The following is a 21,106-nucleotide window of genomic DNA, read 5'->3' as shown; positions in this document are numbered from 1 at the left end:
GGCGGCCTCTGCCAAGCCTCCTAGGTGAGAAATGAGCTACGCAATCTCCCTTACAGGAGAAGTATTCTGCAGGGGAGGTAACAATCCTTTGTGTGTGGGTGTTCTCACGAGGGGCCTAGGGTGAACAGATATCTAGGGCCAGAGAAAAGAGAGAAAGACAACAGTCTGGCAGAGGGGAAGAAGGCCCTGTGCGAACAGGCTCTTCTAGACACAAGGCAAAACCCAGAGGCTTGGGGTCTTCAGCCGAGCAGGCGGGAGTCGGAGAACAGACAGGAGCCGCTGGCAGTTCGAGCCCGATGTGCTGCATCCGCGGGATTTCAGGTCTACGCCTTTTCACAGTATTAGAAAAAGGCAAAAGGATTCCAAAGGGGTGATACGAGCTTAGTCCACAGGGGACCAAGGGGCAGGGCTTCTTTGTCCCTTCCATCAGAATGGCAACACCTCAATTTTGATGTGTTGATCCCTGGTACTTACTGAGTCCCCCGTTTTTTCCTTTAAAGAGAGTTTGACAGTGGAAAGATTTGAAATGAATTGGATAAAGATTGTGCTGGAAGGATCCCAGTGGCTTCGGGTGGTTTGGGGGTTGGAAAGAACCTTCTGGAATGAAGCTGAGCACAATTGGAAATTGTACGTATATCTGGATATTTACGGCTGAGCACAAGTCTAAATCTAGAAGGTGCAGAACTGATGAAGTCCTGAGTGAATGTGTGCTTGAGCACAGCCCTGTCAGGGACCCCACTACCTCAGACCCATGGGAGTGGCAAAGCCTTCCCCAGGTTAGGCCCACAGAGAGATCATAGAGCCTTACAATGGTCTGAATTCAAATGCTGACAGTGTATGTAGAAACTATCCACCTCAGCTTCCTCCTCCTCCAAGAAGACTGCAGCCTGAGACTGACCCTTACAGGGACATCCTACAGAGATTAGCTGAACCAGCCTCCTTGTTCAGCGGTGTATAACAAATCCACCTCCTCAATTCGGGTGTATAAAATAAATGCACCGAGGTTCTGCTTTGCTGCTGCAGTTGGTAGCCATAATCAGAGCAAGCACAGTTCACTGGACCCCAGCTTTTCTCTGTGTGAGTCTATCCTTTCTTCACCCCTCATTCCCTCAGTTAGGGCGGTCCCTGAAGCCATGCAGAGGGCTGCAGCAGGATGGGTGAGCAAGGTTGCAGAGAAATTGGGCAAACAGGTAAGGAACACAAGAATGTCATGGCCAAGGTCAGGGGGAGGGCCTTCAAAAAGCCGGCTTCCTTTCAGGCAAGCCAAGCAGCTAGGCTGGGGTGAGGCTGGGAGTGCTTTCTGAAGAGGCCCAGGAGTGGCTGGGGAGGGGCTTTAGAAGAATGAAAACCTTCAACTTCGATTCAGAAGCTCCACAGGTCAGGAAGGACATTAGAGTTGATATCGTCCACCCTCGATCTTGCTCTCCTGCACTCATATGACACCGTATCTGGCCTTCCAAGGCAAGTGGGAATTGTTTGTTAGGCGTGCCAGGGAGGGTGCAGAGCTGTTTATTTCTGGCCATTAAGGAAGGTGATAAAATTGAGGTTGTTTCTGCTTAGGATGTAAGTAACTGAAATGATTGAAATGGAAATGAAAATATGAACTTTTGATGATTAGGTGATTAAAAAACAATTAGCTTGAAGGTTAAAAATAGGCAAGATACTCCTTCCTCCCCTCCTCCCTCCCTATATTCTTTTCTTCCTTCCTTCCTTTTTCTTCTTGACAGAGTAGAAACCCATAAAAGTAAATGTCCTTGAAAACCTTGTGGGTTTTGCAATCCTCCTCTAGTGATATTAGAAAATGCCCCGGATAGACAAGGGCCAGAGCAATTGTAAAGGAAACACCTGGAAGAAGTTCAGCTCAGGTTGGAGCCAAAGCCCAGGCTGTGCCCTAGGTGTGAGCTGGGGAAACCTGCCCCCCTCCTCCACGCTGAATGTGAAGGTGTGAGGTGTGAGGGGTACACACTGCAAGGTCTCAAGTTCTGAGGAGCCTAGCCTGGCTCTGGAGCACTTTCCACAGCACTTGGGTTCCTGCATGTCCTTCCCCAGGTTGTGTGGTTACCTCTTCTCCCCTCAGACCCAAATGACCCAACGTAAAGTTGGGAGGCCCCTCTTTTTTATGCCACCTTTTCTGGAATCCCAGCCTATCTGATGTCTTGATCCCATGGTGCTGTGGGAAATGTCTATTCTTGTGAGAGATCTTCCAGGTCGGAGCATCCCTGTAGTTCTTTCTCATCCCTTAGGGACACTGCATTTCACAGTGTGATCTTGCTAGAAAACACACAACCAAGGGTTTTCAGGATCCACGTTTCTAATAAGCTGCAACTGTGAAACTACTCCCCCAATTATGGGAGGCGATTGGCCATTCTAGTACAGGATAAAGTGGCAGCACACAGAAGAAAAAAAAGCCAAAACCCATCTCTGTGAATGTTAACAAACACATGGAGACGCATGCTTTTGCAAAGATGTGACTGGTTCCCAGAATCTTGTTGGTTTCATCTATATGCTGAGCTGCTGCTGCTGGTGACTGGCCCTCTTCCTTTCTCAGAGAACATTTTTGTTTTTTTTTTTTTTTTTTTTTTTTTTTTTTTTTTTTTTTTTTTTTTTGGTTTTTCGAGACAGGGTTTCTCTGTGTAGCTTTGCGCCTTTCCTGGAGCTCACTTGGTAGCCCAGGCTGGCCTCGAACTCACAGAGATCCGCCTGGCTCTGCCTCCCGAGTGCTGGGATTAAAGGCGTGCGCCACCAACGCCCGGCTTCAGAGAACATTTTTATTCCATCTATCTGCCAGGAAGTCCTGGAGCCAGAGTGATGCCAATCCCAACCCCCAATTGCCATGTAGGTGTAGACCTAACTGGCCTACCAGTTCCTTTTCCCTTGATGGTATTTGTGTTTGATGTGCGAGTGCGCACCAATCTCGGCAAAGAAGATAGGAGGGTTGACTGAGTGTTAATATGGAAGCTCTTGCTCCTTCTGAACCCGTCCGTATTTCCATCAGGTGGTGGTGGGGCATATGCAAATGTCCTGCCACTGCTACCATTCTTTACTAGCAGCTGGGTGATAAACCTGCTGCAAGGGGGAGGGACTGAGGAAAGGAAGCACACTGCTAGCTGCTGGCCCTGAATTCCCCCAGTACTGAAGTCTACCCAGGGTTGTATTAGCTCCGAAGTCTATCCTATTTTTAACATCTGCTTAATTAACAAATGTATTTTTTTTCTGGTTAAAGACAATGTATTTTCTGTTACTTGTAGATGAAAACATATGACATGACAATTATACCTGCTGTGATTTTGGTGAATGAAAACTAAACAATGAACTGCAGGCTGTGTTTGTTGAGCATAGGACTGAGTAAAAAGCAAACAACAGGAAGTTTCTTCTTCTTCTAGCCGAAGCTTCTTTCTCTGGGCTTCATTACCTGACCTGAGCTGCAGGATCCTCCAGGGAATGTATTAAGTTTCTACCCAGGCTCTGCATTACAGATGTTAACATCATTCAGTGGAAGACTTGAGGACCTGAGAGTGCTGGGGCCAAGGAGCAGATCTGGTCACTGCAGATGTAAGATGAAGTCTCCCGACTATTTAAAAAATAGTGTCACATTCAAGGCACTGAGATCAAGGATTCATGTCTCTCTTTTGCAGAATGTTACTCAACTCACACAGGGTGGTAAAGTTTTGGGTTTTTAATGCAGTTCTGATCCTGGCCCCTGCATGTTCAAGGGCTGCCAAAGGCTGCCAGCAAATCACCAGAAGTTCCCAGGAAGCCAGGAAAGATTGCTCTTGCAGGCTCTGTGACGTTAGACTTCTAGCTTCCAGACTGGGAAATGATACATTTTAAGCCACCTCCCTCCTGGTACTCTGTCACTGAAGTCTTAGAAAACTACTCCAGTGCCAACTTAAAAACAATGGGATGAAACCAGGTGCCAAGCAGACAATTTAAATTGTGTGTCTTTATAGAAATACTTAAAACTGCTACCAGGTGTCCTGTATGCCAGTGGCAATTTTGTGCCAGGCTGCTGCTATAAGTCCAAGATTTCCTCTCCAATGCATGCTATATGCATTGTTTAAAACACTCATCTTCTAAGTATCCTTTTAGTAGATAAACACAGCTCCTACCTATCATAGTGGCACTCTTTTTTTTTTTTTTTTTTTTTTTTGGCTGAAGGAGCTGATGAGATTCACACCTGTTGTTCTCTGAGGAACTCTTAGGGTTCCATAGAATCCAAGCTGGGAAATACTTTCTTAAGGGACACAAATAATGCATGCTTATCACTACATTCAAGAATGCAGTAGGGATTCTCTTAATTTAGCTGACTTGCTTGAGTAAAAACCAGACTCAGTTCTTTCTGTAAAATGTGTCGCCTGATGCCCAAGCTGACACTCCAAGCTAACAGTCAAGCTTCTTCGGGAGTGTCCCACACTTCTGCCTCCGCCAGCTGTGATGTGATACTTAGGAGTCTCTGTTTTCAAACGTGATTCTGACAGTTACACTTGTTATTGTAATTATGTAACTTTGATTGCGTGTTATATACAATGAGGAAATATGAATATGAAAAGGAAAAGCTCTTACTTCAATGAGCTCGAATGCTTTCGAAGGCAATAAAGAAACAAGCTGCAGAAAACAAACCCAAACCATGATCGAACTAGGTGTAGGCGGGTCAACCACAGCAGATTATAAGATTCAGTACTGAGATAGTGTTGGAACTGTTCTAAAGACTGATAGTGTTGGAACTGTTCTAAAGGGAGGGAGGGAGGGAGGGAGGGAGGGAGGGAGGGAGGGAGGGAGGGAGGGAGGGAGGAAAGAGGAGGGAGGAAGAAGAAAGGAAGGAGAGGGAGAGAGGGGGAGAGAGGGAGGGGAGGGAGGGAGGGAGAGAGAGAGAGAGAGAGAGAGAGAGAGAGAGAGAGAGAGAGAATCTCCTAAACTAGAAATAACACATGCTGGTTTTGCTTTTGGTTTTTCAAGACAAGGTTTCTCCATGTAGTTTTGATGCCTGTCCTGGATCTCGCTCTGTAGACCAGGCTGGCCTGGAACTCATAGAGATCCGCCTGGCTTTGCCTCCTGAGTGTTGGGATCAACGGCATGTACCACCACCGTCCGGCTAACACATGCTGTTTTAAGCAAAGTTTGATACAATTTACAAACAATATTTAGGAAACCTAAGAAAATGCCTTGGCCCCACATTAAAAACAAAAACAAAACAAAACAAAAAAAAAAAACCCTTTGTGACTGAATATATATGCTTACATCCTTTGCATTCAAACAAATTACTCAAAGAAGCCACAATCCATGACCATTGTTCTGTGTTGAATAGTGTTTGTTCCTAAACTTACGCTGAAATTCAAATGACTTTGGTAGTTGGTGGAAGTTCCCTTAGGGACAGTTAGGTTTCGAGGGATTAATTTCTTCCATGTGAGTTCTCCCTTCAAATCCAGGACGGAGTAGTTGCTTTGAGAGGAGGTTGTAATGAGCTACCTTGCTTTCTGGCTCCCACCATGTTATAAAGTGATGTGGCCACATGTTTTGGGCTTCCCACCCTCCAGAAATACAATGACCCCAAATCCTTTCTTGCCCAGTCTTAGGTATTCTGTTATAGCAACAAAAAGCAGACCAAGATTTTTTTTTGTCAACTTTCTAACTAATGAGCTGCACGGACAAAGATGAATGGACTTCCAGGCAGTTGCTTCATTTTAGATGCTGTTCTTGAATAGGCAAGTGCCCCCATTTTATCCCTTAGTTGTCAAGAGTGGCAAGTTCCATGAGGGAGAGGATGCCCGTGCCAGTTAGTTTTGTCACCTTGACACAAACTAGAATCATTTGGGAAGAGAGAATCTCAATGGGGGAAAAATGCCTCCATCAGATTGGTCTGTGGGGAAGGGCATTATTATTATTATTATTATTTTGATTAATCATTGATGTGGGAAGGCTCAACTCATTGTGGGTGATGCCATACCCGAGCAGGTGGTCCTGGACCATATAAGAAAGCAGGCTGAGAAAGCCAGTGATATGTTTTCCTTCATGGTCTCTGCTTCAGTTCCTGACCTGACTTCCCTTCATGATGGGCTCTAAGCTGTAAGGTAAAATAAATTCTTTCCTCCCTCAGTACTTTTGGTCATGGTATTTATCACAGCAACAGCAAGCTAGGATAGCACTTAATTGTTTTGTTCAGTGATGTTATCTATAAAAATTCTGAGTCAAAACATCATAGATATGATATTTTAGGTATGTAAACATGTAATTATTAATGACTTATGTCATTAAAAATAGAAAAGCCACAAATCATCTTCTTATGGATATAAGTATATATTTTGACACATGCCAGGCAGGACTTGAACTCTTTGGCTATATTATGTCTGGGCCAAAGACTCAGCTACTCACCAGAGACAAAAGTACTGGACCTAACTTAGCCCTGGAGACCAAGTGGCCTCACCAGTTTTTCCTGAAGGCTGTTTTACCTGTTGATAACATCTATGGAGTGATTCCAACTTACATTTATAGTTTGGTTTCACTCATATGCCAAGAGCTCCATTTCCTGGACATTTTGAGATGAGGTGGTAGGTGAAACATCTCCCCAGTCCTGTGTCATCATGCACAAACAGGGCCCCATGTGTATTTGGAAGGCAGGGAATCCTTCCCTCAGTGAGGTCTCTCTACTCTCAAAACACAGCCAAGAAAGACACAGTAGCAATAATCCATTCTTCTGATTTTACTGTTTCTGGCACCTGGAGCCTGGGGAACCAAATGGCTAACCTGTGGCACTCAAACAGTGGCATCTGACTTAGAACAATAGCTCAAAATCCTGCTCCACTCGTCACCATGCTGCATTTCCAACTAGGAGCAAACTAGAAACAGGAATCAAAGTGAGCATAAATGCCTTTACTTCCTACCCTATCCTTAAAGCTGATATGTGGCCAATAATACTGGCTGGCTTGACTCCTTGATTCCATGGATGGTCACAGACTGAATCCCAATTGTAGACCATCAAGTCTTTGTAAATGGGAAGAATCTGGACTGGCACAGGTTGTTGGCATCCTTGTAACCTCATCAGCAGCTGGGCAAGGAGAGAGCAAACAGAAAATCATCTCCCAGTTCTCAGGCCGTGCTCCCAGGGGGGACTTTCTAAACAAGAACACTGCCTGAATTGGCAATTAACCCAAGCTTAACATGAGTTCAGAGTCACAGTCGTTAGATCTGGTAAAACAACCTTAGACAGATAGGCCTAGGAAAGCATTCCACATTCAGACCACCTGGGAGACGTGACTGGTGTGTGGCTTAGAGTATTGACTATAGTGAGACTTATGAGGAATGGAGAACCTTCAAGTTCCTCTGAGGCCACACATAGGGATTATATTTATGCTCCTTTATCTTGAGGAGTATAATTTTGTGATGGGAGGGTGAGCTGGGTGAATCAATGCCAGTCTGGAATACTGATTTTGATACTAGGTAAGCTATTATTTTGGTTTGTTAATGTCTCTGTTTCTTTATAAGGTAGGAGAAGGACTATCTACTTTAAAGTATGTTGTGAATGAAATAGTAATTGAAAATGACTAGCACAATGGTGCTGAATAAATAACCACTAGTTAATAATACCGATGATAACGGCAAATCAAATACAAGAAGCTCACTGACAAGTGATGCATCTGAGTATCTGGACAAAATCAGAGTGTCTAGCTCATGCCAAGTTCTGTGCCATTATGTAATCCCATACCATGAGTTTCTTTACCATCAGAGTAGATAAACTATGCACATGGTTACACGGTAGAAAATTATACATGCACAAGGGAAAGGAGATACATTAAAACATAGTAAGCATTCGGAAGGTAAAAACCAATTCCCTTTTTCTTTGGCTGAGTGTGTGCTGGGGAACAGTGATGCAGACTGGATTCATGGCCTTGCATGTTCTAGGCAAGGGTCTATCACTAGATCCCCCCCCCCCCATCCTGAGCGGAACTTCTGTTTGTACTGACGCAGGTGTCAGAGCTGAGAGCAGTCATGTCGGAATTCCTAACCCACGGTTTTCAGAGAAAGTTCTGTACTATACAAATCGCCAATATGCTGAGAAGGGGATTGGGGAGGAAAAGAACTTGACGATAAGAACTTTTGAGAAATCCTCTTCTGGAGGCTCACGGCACACATCATCAACATATGTAAGTCATACCCATTCAACTTCTTAAACCTAGCACATCACAGTGGCCTTATGAAACATCTGTCCCTGAACAGGTTAAGAGCTGTTAAATGATTCCCTTTCCAGTTCACCTTGAAGATTGCTGCTTGATAACTGGCACAGCACTGATCAAAACATAAAGCCAAGCCCAAAACCTTCGCAGCAATCTTAAAATTCAGAAGGATTCATTTGCCCTTGGCATCAGCCTAGTGACTGCTCCTGGGGAAATGATCAAGCATGAACTTCCACTGGATTACTAGAACTTTACATGAGACGAAAGTACCCACTCTCCCAAAAGATCTGTGCTGTCAGAACACTCTAAGAAGTAGGTATCATGCGCATCTCTTTTCATAGATAACCACATCAAAGTTCAACAAGATGAGCCCACTTGCTTACAACCACACAGTTGGGAAGCACAGGAACTGAATTCTTTTTGCTAAGCTTTCCAGTTCACCCCAGCCCAGCTGTCTTGGGACACAATCATGTCAGGAAGTTATCATCATGATTGGTTCCAGAAAGCAACCACTTGGGCACAAAGGTAAGTCAGCACTGATGTGCAATTTATATCTCAAATCAATAGACTAGTCATCAACTCAACATCAGCTACGTGAAGCAGTTCTCTTCCATTCTGAAGGCACAGTATCTCAAAGCACCCACTTGGTAGGCTGGAGTCTACACAGTGGTCCACAACCTGGTGGACACTGACCAAAGAACTGCAGAGGCCACCGAGTCTGACTTACCAGGAATCCCCTCCTCTCTGCCACAGCTACTTTCCTCCTTTACCACAAAGTGTAGCTACATGCTACTTCCAAGACCCCTCAACTCTACCCGGAGAAAACAAAATGATTTTACTGGAGCACGTCAACAAAGCTTAAAATAGAATTATGAAATAATTACAAGTGACAGCCCTGGACATGTGGAAAGACTCAAAACCATGTGTTCTTTGTCTCAGGAGACAGGTGGGTGATGCTGCTGGCCTCTGAGGAAACTCACAACACAGCATGTGGATTGTAGGTGAGGAACTCTGACTCACCTGAAGGATAGTGAGGGGCAGCACTCCCTAGGGGCACCTGAGATGAAAATTCAAGTTCCACAGGTGGCACCTGTCTGGGTCCCAGTGTGCTGGGCCTTATGCCAGCCTGATGCTACTTTGAGGACTGTAGATTTTACAGCGACAGGCAGCAGGTTGGGACAAATGGCATGATTTCATTCACCTGGGAGAAGTCCACATTTTGATAGGGAAGTCCTCACTTTGATGAAAGGCTCACTGCTGCTTCAGCCCAGAGGGATTGGAACTTGAGATCACACATGGCTTTGCATGCTAATTAAGAGATATAATGCTCCAGTCAGGAAATGGTTTCGGTTCTGTGGAAAATCCCACAGGTCACTTCCTGAGAAAAGGAAGGCAAAACTTAGGAAGGCCACCAGCCATTACAGTGATCTTTGGAAAGAGACAAGAAGACCTCAAGGGGCCAAAAGGACAAAGAGTGGTCATTACAGCAGGCCACTGACTGGCCTAGTTAGGGATTATTGAATTAGGGTTAAAGATGACTAAGGAGAAACCCGCTCAGCACAGTACCTGGCACACAGAAGACACTGGATAAAAAGAACAGGAGCCTTCTGAGTGTTCTTGTAACTAAATCATCATGACCAACAACCTTGCCTTCTGAGTAGCAGCAGGCTGGCATTGGAGCCCAGTGCATGGGGATCCAGACAGATGCCACCGGAGGAGCCTGGGTTTTCAACTCAGGTGCCCCTGGGCAGGGCTGTCCCTCACTGTCTTTGAGCTCCAGTTTCTTCTTCTGTACCAGAGAGTCACTATGACCACCTGCAGTGGCCAGAGAAACCAAAGCCCACAAAGAAGGTGGAAGAAAATTACCAAAGTGATTGCTATGCTTTGAATGTTCATGCTCCTCCACATTCCTATGTGAGAACCTAGTTCCCATAGTATTATGGGAGTCTTTAACCTCACTGTAATTATGGGGACATTTGTACTCACAAGAGGGAGGTGGGGGTGTGCCCTAGTCCACTAGCCTCCCACCCTGTCTGCCATGTGAGGCTGTAGCAAAAGGCTTCATATTGGAAAAGGAAAGCTAGTTCTTGAGGAGACACCAGACTTGCTGTTGCCTTGCTCTTAGACTTCGGAGCCTCTAGAACTTTGAGTAATACATTTCTATCGCTTATAAAGTACCCAGACTGTGGTATTTCATTTCTGGAGCAGAAACTAACTAAGCCAGTTATCCCATCATATGCATTCTTTGTCATGTAATCACTTTGCCTGAGAGGTTGTGAGATTGTCAACAATGCCTTCTCTTCTATTTGTAAATACCAAAGACTCAAAGTAACATTGGTGTTCGGATAAACTCAGTCTTCCTTCCCCTCCCTTCCTGTAGGCACTGTCTTAGCCACAGTACAGGTTGTAGCACAAGGCTAATTGCTTTCCTCCTGTTTTTGCTCTTCCCATCTGTATCTTGATCTTCATTCATAAACAGACTGTTGTTTAATTGCTTGTATCATCTATTTTCATTCATTGATTTTTGCCAATTTGAATGGATTTAGGATCCTATTTCTACCCTAGGACCCAACATAGGACTAAAGGTACAATTACTAAATATGAAACTTAGAGTGAAGGAGCAAATAATTGGAATACTTTTCTACCATCTTGAATAACTGAAGTACACTAGCTTCAGTCAAATAGTTCAACCACATCTTATCACGGAGGAGAAGGGACTCTACCACTGTGGTGGAGAAGAAGGGAGTGAGGGCAGGGCGTTCTCAGTGCCCCCCGACATAGTCACAAGCATGTGTGAAACACTTACGATTCATGATGTTCAAAGAATGGCACACATTAACTACTATTTACAGCTACTTTACGCATTTACTTATCTGTGCTTGGGATGTAACCCAGGGCCATGCTCTACCACCAAGCCACACACCACCTTTACCCCATTTTAAAATTGGGCACACAAAGATAACATCATTTGCTGCGAATCACTCTGTCGTGTACATCAGAGTGGAGATCTGAAGCTGGCAATGCAGTTCCTGAGTCCGTGTTTGCATCTCTACCTTATAGCACTTCTTGGATCTGGCAAACTGGAGAGTCCAATTATTATTACCTATATTATAAAAAAGAAGAAGTCAAAGAGAGTCAAACTTGACCAAAGTCCACGAGTTCACACTGCAGAGAGCAGACTTCACAATGAAAGTGGCTTGGTTTCAAAGCCCCACACACTTTTCACCGTACTACCAGGGCCTCCTCTTTTCACATGTTTAATGGATGATGATTCATGTTTCTACGCTCAGCATCATCTTGCTTGAATCTAGTGTTGGATATCAAGCTCTAATTTTAATGTGCAGACTTCTCTGTTTGCTTCTTCAATATAGAAGTTAGATTCCTTGATAACTAAGACTCATTAAAGTTACCTCTTTCCCACACATATTTATCTGTTACTTGCTGGATACCACATGCTGTGGAAAATAGTCGGGATGCACAAGACATAGCCTTGTGTGTGACGCTTTTATGGAAAAAACAGGCCCTTGTACATAGAAATGTATCTTTCAAAGAGAAAGTCAAAGTCTGATGATGTTAGTCTTCCTGAACATGGAGCTACAACCAGCAAGTGTACCCCAGCAGAAAAGAAAGAAAGCACGCACCAAGTGCCCAGGAGTGCACACTGAGGAGCTCGGAGTGTGAGGAAATGTTCTATCTCTACACTCTCTAATGCCGGTGTTGTCCTCCTCTCTTCCTGGTGTAGTACCACTATTACTCCATTGTCCATGGGTTCTTTCCTGCTCCAGTTCTGAGCACTGCTTTGCTCTCGATTTTCTCTCCATGGTATCTGAAAGTTCAGTGTCTATGGCTACCACGTACTTTTGCACAGCATTGGTAGGGGACATTCTCTGGTTATTATTGTTACCTTGGACATCTCAAAACTCACTTGCTTCAGACCTTGTCTATTTTCTAAAGGGCTTGAAGGGGCTTATGATAAAGTACAGCAGACCCATGAACCAAAGAAAAAATCAGAAGCAGAAAATGAACATGGCAGGGGGTGGGGGGTGGGAGTGGGGTAGGGGGGTATATAACCCAAGACAGAGACTGGCCTCAATAAAGAACTGAGTGTTTACTTTAGCATCAGCTTGTGTGGCAAGCAAACTCAGAGACCGACCATTTCAGTCAGCTTTACTCCAGTTTGGGGTTCTTAACACAGGAGTGAAGAATGCTTCTCTATTTTGGCTAACATGGCTTGCCACACTTTCCCCAGCATTCCAGATGGAGTGGCATGGCCACTGGGCAAATCTTCTCACTGGAATGACTCTGACACGAAGAGCTTCATACCCCAATGCATCCCTTGGGTTGGAGTCTACCATGCATCACACACAATAGCCCGACATTCTTTTCAGAGTCTTTGAAAAGACTGTTCTTAGCAATCCAGCCATATGGCGCACAGTCCACAATGACTATGTCTCATCCCTCCTTGTTTTCTTTTCAATAAGGTCGACTTTAATTAAAAGAGGCCAATAAATCCCCAGATCAGACAACTTCTCACTTTGACCGTAGAACCCGAAGAAGTGACATTTTTAAGAAACCCCTCCGGAACTGAGGAATGGAAGGCGCTGGAGGGAGGTTACAGAATGATTGATCTCTACCTGTCCTGTGTCTGCCTGCCATGTCCCTGGGGCATGGGCAGTCTGCTGCATCACAGCAGAGGGGCCTTGGCTCCAGCAAGAGCAGCAAAGCTGACAGCTGTGCTTTTCTGCACTGAGCATCCTGGGAAAAATCAACGCTTGGGCAGCCCTGCTGCCATCTGTGGAGTTTCTCCTGCAGACGGGTTATTTATAGAAACTTGTTTGTGCAAAGCCAATATTTACCTGTCGGGGTTGTCAAAATTTACAATTCATCTGTGCCATTAGCCCGCAGTTTCCCTGTCAATAATGGAAATTTCCATCACCAGGAAGGGAGGCCAGGGCAGCCAGGAGGACTGCATTGCCCTCCCAGTAGGTGGGAGAATGAGTGGTATTAATGGTTAGAGGCTAAGTGTATCTGTCATACATGCGGCCACTGGATCCTCCCACCAGACTGTGAAGATAAAAGGTATCAAGGACACAAAAGTGGAATTCTCCCTATCACTTTCTTGCGGCTGAATACCTTCAAAGCCACCCTTGGCTAAACCAGAATGGTAATTCCGAGACACTGTTTTTCCATGCCTTCTAAGAGGAGAGTATCCATGATAACGACAAGTGGCTGGGTGGTCTTCACAAAGAGCCACCTTCTGAAGCCATCAGGAGCCAATATTTTTCCCTGCAAACAGCCACCCCATATACCTTTCTGATTACCCCAGGAGTCTTTGGGAGTTCATTTTCTTCTGCATGACCCTGAAGAGCAGGTACAGAGTCCTGGGCCCTCCATCCCTTCTCTTCACCTCTGTCTCCATGATGTAACCCAGTCAAATGATTGAATTTTATCTAATTCCTGCATCTCCAGGTCAGTTTTACTTTCTAGACTCTCCAGGTTTGAGAAGAGAAATTCTCTACTTACACGCACCTAAAGTACTTCCTTTACGCAAACACAGACCTCATCTTCTGTCCCCCCAGGCCGGGTTTGCTCTTGTTCCTTCTATCTCCATTAGAGGCACAGATGTGAGCATTTCTGACCAGGAAGACGAGGGATCTTAGGTTAACATTCAAGTCCAGACTTCACATACCTGTGTACAGAATCCAGAGTCTGTGGACTAAATTCTAATGCAAGAAAACTTAGTGTATGTGAGTATATCAGCCGCTTATCAAGTACTTTGTACATTGTCACTTTATCTTTCAAAGTTTCTATCATTTTACCCCCTTTTAAAAATTAGAAAAACTGAAGTTTTGAAAAATTAATATATTACCTAAGAAGAGTGGCTTTCTCTAAATAATAGTCTCTACCATTAATGGAGCGCTGTGTGCCATGGGCTGTTTGAACCATTTTAGATGATTTTATTTGTTCTCCTTGTATGAAGAAGGAAATGGAGACTCAAACCTGGTCCTCACTCTTCCCAAATCCATATTCTTCTTCACAGCACATCAAGGTGAAAATGCACATATACAGGATTTAGATGTGTTTCCCCCATATTACAGCACCCCTAAGACATTTTCTATGCAAGGCTCTGGGCACTCACTCTACTCTACATAAGTAGGGCTCTGTCCTTGAGGTAGAAGCTCCATGAGGGTACAAACCACCTTTTATATTCCCTTATGTCTCCCTGCCTCACCTTGCCTAGTGCCTTGAGAGCACGAGAGGAGAGTAGAAACAGTGACTGATTTCAGTGAGACTTAAACAAGCTAGAGTGACGGGTGGATCTGACCTTACTTCATCTGCTCCCTGTGATGACAGGGCTAAAGTGCGTCATCGGTCTGGCTGTATCTGCTCTGGTGGCAAACAACATCCTGCACTTGGGGGACATTTGTTTCTCACAGGATCTAGCGCAGGGCTCCTCAGCATTGGCTGCTGTGGGCCGCAGGAATATATCATAAGAACTCAGCTGGTTATGGCAAAGTCACTACCTGGAGGGATCAGGGAATTCCTCCAGAGGAAGCCAAATCCCAAGGAGTTTTTGGTGTTACTTGGCTTGTTATATATCAGCTGTATTCTGTTATGAAAATCATGTGTGCCTTCATAGCTTTCCCAATTGACTTTTCCCTAAGAAGGGCTAACAGTGTAGACTGATCACTCTCTGGACATACACATTCCAGGTATTTGGAGAACAGCCTCAGGAAAGGCTTTCTCTGGAATCAGATTATCTCCCTTGGCCACTTTCAAGGACTACAAGAAACACCACCCAGGTGGGCGCCCATTGTTAGTCCCACATGGACTAACAATGATAACAGCCCACATGCAAGTCTCCTGACTTACGGTAAATTCCACAAGGAGACACCGCCTAGGAGAGGTGGACGTTAAGTAATAGCTTTACACAATTTATCTCGGACCCGCCCTTTATATACCGGGACTTCCAGGGCACGAGAGGAGAAGAGAGAAGAGAATGGAAGAACTAGATGGGTAAGAACTTGAGAGGAACGAACTGAGATGGGGAAGAACTAGATTGAAGGACTAGAAGAGAGGACTAGAGGGACGAGATGGAAGATGAGGAAGAGCCAGATGGGGAAGAACGAGATGAGGAAGAGCCAGATGAGAGAGAAGGAGACAGGAGAGGAGCTGATAGGGGAAAGAACTAGATAGATGAGAACCTAGAAGGGACAGAACTAGATGAAGGAATTAAGATAGAACCTAGAGGGAACAGTAGATAAATATAGAGAAGTCAGGCAAGAAAGGAGCTAGACATGAGAACTATCACAGAATAATAAAGTGTATGAACTAAGGAGTTTCGTGTACATAGATTCATTTCTTCCCATTAAAGATTAATTATCAGCTGGTTGTAGATTCTTCCCGGACCCTGGGAGGGGACTATCGAGGGGCTGGACCCCCATAGTCCCCGATAATTGGCACTGCTGATGGCATGCCAGATAACTCTCTGCTGTGGGCAACTCCTGCCTTGGAGGATGTGAGAAGCAGCGTTAGCCTCTACCCAGTGGATGGCAGGGGCTTCCTCTGTCCACCCAGTTGTAGTGAACAACTATTACTAAATACCTCCTGTCATTTGAAAACTGCTGGTCTAGCCTCATGCCACTTAATATAAACATTGTAAATATCTTTCTAAAGCAAACTCTCAAGGTTTCTTGGTCAACCTGGATCAACTCCTCGGAGTTAGCACAAGCTCATTTGATTGGAATCTCACCTTCTTTGCCTTGCTCCCTGACAACCCTTCATCTTTGTCAAGGTGTTTTGGGGGGCCTTACTTCTATAAAAACACAGCCTATTTATCTGGGAACAGACATAGTAAACAATCAACAAAGAAGTACCGTCAATAAAACAGTGTGGAAGACCGGGAAAGACTGACGCCTGATCGGCCAGATTGACATATTCATGACCTACAGGCCCCAAAACTGAGGTGTTTTCTACATCATCAGGGTTGAGACTAAGGATCCGCACTGTCGCCACACAGCATTGGGAGTTACCATCCTACCTTCTCTGCAGGAGACAAGGAGCTTAAAATCCCTCCTCCTGGCTGTTTCTTCCTGAAATTCCCTCTGCACAACAGTGAAAGGTCACAAGGCAGCCTGCCATGGAGCACAGATTCCTCCAGCTTCCTCCCTTGCTCCTGGCTGTCACCCCTACATCTGCTTCTGGCTTTTGGTGGAACCCCTACTGGATGTCTGGGCAGTCTTTGCCTTAGAGCATTTCTCTCTCTCATTTGCTTTCTTCTTTCCCGAGGTGAAGAAGACCCCTCAAGCAAGGGTGACGACACTCAATCCCTTTCTAACAGGAAGACAGCTGCTCTTCCTGCAGCACGGGCCTGAAGTTACTTGGCCTACTATGGTCTGGATTCAGTTGTTTGGACGAGCCATGCCTTTTGTGGTCTTTGCGTTTCTTCATACTCTGTGGGTAGTGACTTCCTCTTTGCCATCACACAGACACAGCCCAAAGCAGTGTTATCCAGACTGGTGTGGGCCCCAGCATCTCCTGGAGTGTCTAATGAGTCCAGACTAAAGTTGATGGGGACAGGGTCTGAGGGTTTCAGACAATGCTGATAATGCTGGGTCTGGGACCACAGAATTCTCTGACCACTATTTGAAATATGACCCCCATATCTGGTATATTTTGTGTCTGCCTTCTTGTGTCCCCTTACAGCACTTCTTACACTTGAGGACACATCTGATCATTTGTTCTGCCTTTCCATGTCCTCCCTGCGACAATGAAAGATACAGGGGGTCAGAACTGTGTATCTTTGACTTAGCGTTATGTCCTGGTGACTAGACCAGAACCTGGCACATAATGGGTAGTCTCTAAATATGTACTGAGGAGTGACTAATTGAAGGTTTAAAGGCCAGAACACTGAAGTGCACTGAGCCTGAAGCTGTCTTTGTGGGAAATGGGGAGTGAGTACATTGAGGAGGAGCTGGCTGGGGACCAGGGGGCAAGGTCTGTTACCAGCAGGAGATCCCCAGCTAGGTGGGGAGCAGAGACTGATGAGTAGAGCTGTCCTACTGGGAAAACCCTGCACACAGATGCTCAGCAACATGCTGAGGTCGTCTGCACCCCCGGGGGCTGCCATTTGGCTCAGCACAGAACACAAATCCTGAGATGCAGCTTCCAGACGGTCCAAGGATCTAAAAGGAAACCTGTCAAAAAGGCCATCGGAGGCCCTGTAATTAAATGTTCGGCTTAATAACCTCTTAGTGATCTCTCCCTGCCCCCAGGAGGGCAAACACAGCACATGACTAGGGGGGCAAGAGACGAGGAGAAGGGGAGCCAGAGACCAAAGCGATGGTGGTGGCATTTTAATGAATGCCACGGAGAGCAAGCAGGGCGGGGAGAGGAGTGCTATCGGAGATGACACTAATGCATCTAACCCAGCTGTGTGGGCTGAGTGATTAATGCCGCACAGAGCAAACACCTGATTAATAAGCAGTGGCCCCATTCATCAGTCTAACCTTCCGAAGCTCCTAGGTGAGGGTGACTGGGCCATTCTGAGTAAGGGTCACAAAGAAAGAAATCACTCTAGATCCACTTAGGAAAATAAATAGAGGGAAAGAAGAAAGTGTGTTAACTCTGAAAAAAAAAAAAAAAGCGAATGTAACACATTCTTTTCCATCACAGAATGTCTCAAGAAAGTCTCCTTCCTTAAGAGAAATTCTACTGGCCTGTGAACAGTGGGAAAGGAAAAGCCACACAGGGGGCACGGAATGGCAGCGACAGTGCCTGCTTCTACAGGGTCAGGTCTCTTCACTGCCCCTCAAGTATTCCTTGGGGTACCCACAGGCTAGTGTTCAAGCCTGAGGCCATTTGAAAGACACGAAGTCAGGATTCAAGAGCATGCAGCTCTGTTGACAAAGAGCAGGGCAGCCCACAAAACCCACAATTCTCCGGGGAAAATATTTTTAGTTCTTCAGCTAAATAAAGACCCTGGGCTGGAAAAATGGCTCAGCAGGTAAGGGTGCTTGCTGCCAGGCCTGAGGATGTGAGTGCAATACCTGGGAGCTACCGAGTTGAAATGAGAACGGACTTCTGCTGGTTATCTTCTGACCTTCACACACACCCTGTGGCATCTGAGGCCCCGCCAAAAGCGTTTTTAAAAAGAGTAAGAGCCCCAACTAACACAATCTGTAAGGCATCTCTGTTTACTACAGAAGTACATTAAATTTGATAGACTATATTATAAGTAAGCAATAGTTTTAAATGATCTCTAATTCTACCATCCACAAAATGCTTTTGGCACATCTATAACAGGTTTTCTATACATAGTTTTTGCATGTGCTCATTCACCCATGCATTTCTGGAAGGGCCAGAGGCCAACTTTGGGTGTCTTTTTCCTCTGTAGACTTCTACCTTATTTTTTAAGACAAGGTCTCTCGCAAAATTGGATGCTCACTGTTTTGACTTGACTGACTGGCCAATGAGCCCTCAGGATCTATGCTTGTTTCCCAGTGCTAGGTTACAAATGTGTGCCACCTAGGTTACAGATATTGTACCACCATGCCCAGCATAAAAAAAAAAAAGTAAAAAGTGGGTACTGGGGACCTGAACTCAGGACCTCACCTTAGGAAAACAGACGCTTTACCCTCGGAGCCTTCTCTCTAGCCTACACCATACATTAAAAAAAAAAAAAGGAAAGGTAAGAAAAATGTTTTGTAATAGCATGGTTTTTTTCTGTGTAAATGACACATATATCACCATGTTTAAGGACAACACAATTTTCATTTCATTGAACACACTGGCTACCTCCAACTAAATAAAAGGAACCCAATAGATCCTGAGATTTCAGAGGTGTATACGTCTTGTGTTCTCCAGAATGAATGATTTGAGGGTTTGGGTTGACTCTTTCCTGCTCTAGCTAGCCCTGGAAGAACATGAGTGCATGCGTGTGTGTGTGTTTGTGTGTGTGTGTGTGTGTGTGTGTGTGTGTGTGTGTGTGTGCCTGTGTCTGTCTATCTCTCTGTGCACCTGTGCACATGTGTTGGTTATTTCAAAGGGAAATTCAAAAGGAAGAGTGTTAAATGGCACAATTAAACATTATCATTGTTATTCAGAAGCTAATGCTATAGTTTCCTCTTCCCCTACATTTTGCTTTTTGGAGTTTCAGTGACCCATGTCCCAAACATATTAAGTGAAAAATTCCTCAAATAAAGAGTTTATGTAACATTTCTTACAGTATCCTATCAGAACTGTTCTACTTATTAGTTTTGTTGTCCACCTCTTACTGTGCTTTCATTTGCAAACAAAACTTTCTCATAGCTATGTAGATAGCATATTATAAGAAAGAACACAGAGCCAGAGGGTTTGGTCTCAGGCATCCACCGGGGTCTTGGCATAATATCTCCAAGCATAGAGAGAACTGAGTCTTTTAGCTGAGTCTTTCAGCAAAAATCCAAAAGCTGTTTTTGACTTTCAACCTCTTACCTAAAATTTGGTCCCCTCATTCTGACTCCCAAAAGTACATCATTAATACACCACTTCATGGGAGAACAGAGTTCATCATGGTCAGAGCAGCAGAAAACACACAGCAGGTCATGTAGAATACCCTGCCCCCTGCCCCATCATCACAGCAAGGCCATAGGCTACAGATGTCATCCCCATTTACAGTTGAGAGGGTGGAGACTGGGAAAGAAAGGCAATGGCCCAAGGTCACGGTACCACTGAGTATCATGATTACACCGCATCTGTCCCTTGAGGCAGGAGAAGGGAGGAAGCAGAGGGGAGATGGGAGGCTTGGGAAGGTGGTGAGATTTTTACCCAGGGGTGCTGCTACCAAGTGATGGGTCCCAGTGACGAGAGAGCAGCTGGGAGTGGAGGCTCCGAGCCTGACTGCTACTGCGGCAAAAGTACTCCAGCCGGAACGATCCGCGCTTTGATCCTCCATCCCACATCCCACATGAGTTCAAAGCCTATATTCCATTTTTATTTGGAGTAAGATGATATAAGCAAGCTCAAACTGTGGTGCATCTCAAAGACCCTAGGGAGCTAAAAATGGGCATCTTAGCTTTCTCTCAGACAAGAATCCAAGGTTTTATTACTCGGTTAGGCAACTTCTGGCTTGACATTACTGAGTAAACAAACTTTTTTTCCTAGAATTTTTAGGTCAGTTTCTTTATAATATTCCATCTACTGTGAACATGGGATGCTTGCTAAGCATGAATATTCCTAAACTCAATTGCAGTTCTGCTGGGTCCGAAAGCCTGAAGGTGGTTCCAGGAACTTGACTTTCTTACAAGCATCACAGATAACAGAAGGTTCTGGTTGCCAAAGCTTGAGGAGCTTTTCCAATTTCATCCTACAACCTGTTGCAGTGAGGTTGTGATAAAGGAGAAAGAATCTAGAGACTGCACCAAGGCACTAAAATCGCTACTGGCTCCCAATCCTGAGAAGCCTGGCGGTACCTGTCTTAGTCAGGGTTTCCATAGCTGTGAAGAGACACCATGACCATGGCAACTCTTATAAAGGAAAACATTTCGTTGAGGTGGCAGCTTACAGTTTCAGAGGCTCAGTCCATTACCATCATGGTGTGACATGGTGGTGTGCAGGCAGAGAAGGTGCTGGTGACTTCGCTGGCAAATGGCCTACATCTTGACTTGCGGGCATCAGGAAGTGGTTTGAGACACTGGGTGGTATATCTTGAGCATATATGAGACCTCAAAGCCCGCCTCCACAGTGACACACTTTCTCCACAAGACCACATCTCCTCCAACAAGACTACACCTCCTAATAGTGCCACTCCCTATAAAATTATGGGGGCCAATTATATTCAAATTACCACAGTACCCAAAGGAGTGATGGTGCCTCACACATGACACATTAACCTCCGAAAAATTTAAGACTCTCTTATGGGGGGAAGGAATGTGACTCTAGTCAAAGTTCCCAGCTGG

General features: G+C 45.1%; 1 protein-coding gene across 11 annotated transcripts in view; it reads right to left on the bottom strand.

The window, feature by feature from the left end:
• Elmo1 (engulfment and cell motility 1) overlaps positions 1-21,106 on the bottom strand; it is a 539,516-nt gene that overhangs the window by 83,601 nt on the left and 434,809 nt on the right. The gene's annotated exons all lie outside the window — the stretch shown is intronic.

Source organism: Peromyscus maniculatus, chromosome 5 (assembly GCF_049852395.1).
Source record: "Peromyscus maniculatus bairdii isolate BWxNUB_F1_BW_parent chromosome 5, HU_Pman_BW_mat_3.1, whole genome shotgun sequence".
In the NCBI taxonomy this organism is placed as follows: Eukaryota; Metazoa; Chordata; class Mammalia; order Rodentia; family Cricetidae; genus Peromyscus; species Peromyscus maniculatus.
This window is presented reverse-complemented; position numbering and strand designations above follow the sequence as displayed.